Source organism: Octodon degus, unplaced genomic scaffold, assembly GCF_000260255.1.
Source record: "Octodon degus isolate 3935 unplaced genomic scaffold, OctDeg1.0 scaffold00119, whole genome shotgun sequence".
In the NCBI taxonomy this organism is placed as follows: Eukaryota; Metazoa; Chordata; class Mammalia; order Rodentia; family Octodontidae; genus Octodon; species Octodon degus.
In genome coordinates, this window is record NW_004524695.1 from 295,533 (window position 1) to 297,252 (window position 1,720).

Genomic DNA, 1,720 nt, shown 5'->3' on the forward strand with positions numbered 1-1,720 from the left:
AAAAAAAAAAAATGAGCTCAGAGAATTAAACAGGAGATGGATTAAGAACTAGGCCTAACGGCTGAGGTGTAACTTAGAGCACTTGCCTAGCATGTACTAGCATCTGGGTTCCATTCCCAGGATTGGAAGAAAATATTATTCCTGAAACGAGCTGCTGTGACCTCGTTGCATGAGATGTAATTACCTTTCATTGTTAAAGAACATCCTGATACGTTCTGTAAATTCTCACCTGGGTTGGTAGTTTTTCTTGATATAATCTGTACATAATTGTTTTTTGCTTATTTTTGTGACTGGATTGTGCTAAATATTGTTTTCTAGCCAAATATGAATATCAATATGAAGTATGAATTAATGGCTGGGAATGAAGTTCCGTGGTAGATTGATGAGTGTGCTGGAAACTCTGGGTTTCATCCCAGCACTGCAAAAGAAGAATAACATGAAGTTATATAAAACTCATACCTGGGAATTAGTTATTTAGTGAATTACCTGACATTTTATGCCAAGATACAAGGGAGAAAAAGATTGTACCTTAAACCAGACCCCCAGAACAGACCAGTACATCACAGGTTAGGATTCTACATCCCAACTGAAGTCTAAAAGGTCTCCTTTGGAGTTTCCTACACTTTTTCAAGATAAGTCTATGCATTTGAACAGCTTACCTAATCCTGGAAAAAGATCTTGCACTAACAGTCCTAGAGACAGTTTCCTTTCACTTTTCCTGCACCACAAGGGAAACCCCAATCACCTCCTTAGGTGTCACTAAACCTGCCCTTCAAACTCTGCCCTTGGCAGAAGTCCCTAAAATCTCAGCCTCCCATTGTCTTAGGTCAGAGGATGCCCCCACCCCCACCTTCTGGAGTCTATCTGTGTCTTTATATAGAATTAATAAAAGCTGCTTTCCTATCTTTCTGAGAGATACTAGAATGTATTACAGGAAATCAGAAGCTTTATGAGTTACGTTTTCATGGTGACCGAAATGCCTGACATAATTTAAAGGAGAAAATACTTATTTTTGCCTATAGTTTCGTTCCCTGGCAATTGGCTCCAAGGCATATTCATCCAGATAGAGCAGAGGACACTGCTTATCTCATGGCACAGAAAGTAGAGGGTTGGAAAAGAGAAGGAGGAATCAAGGGTAACATAACGCTTCAAAGACATGCCTAGCCTTGTCCTATTAAATGTTACTTCCCAATAAGCCCATTAAACTTGGAACACCACCAAAAAAAAAAAAAAAAAGAATCTGCTTGGTGGTGTTAAACTTTTCATGACACATTCAGTTCCTTACCTCCCATCAGCTGGCAACCAAGCCTTCAACACAATGAAGCTAAGGGCCAGCTAGATAGCTCAGGGGACTAAAGCCCAGCTTAGGCAGAGCGCAGGGACCAGGTTAGATCCCCAGCACCACAAGCCTTGCTGGCCCTGCCCCTGGGGCATGCTGATTGAGCTGGTGTGGTGGTGTACATCTGTAATCCCAGTGTTTGGAAGACTGAAAACGGGATCACGCTGAGTCCATTCTATGTAATGAGACCTTGTAGACCCTGTAATACATTAAACACGCAAACACACACAATGAGGCTTTTGGCTGACATTCTGGATCCTATCCATAATAGGACCAGCATGAAGAGACTCAAGATCAAGTTTAAGAAGCAGTAAGGAACTGGGGAGATAGCTCAGTGGCTTAAGTGCTTGGCACAAGGTCCTGAGTTCAATCCCTGGTTAA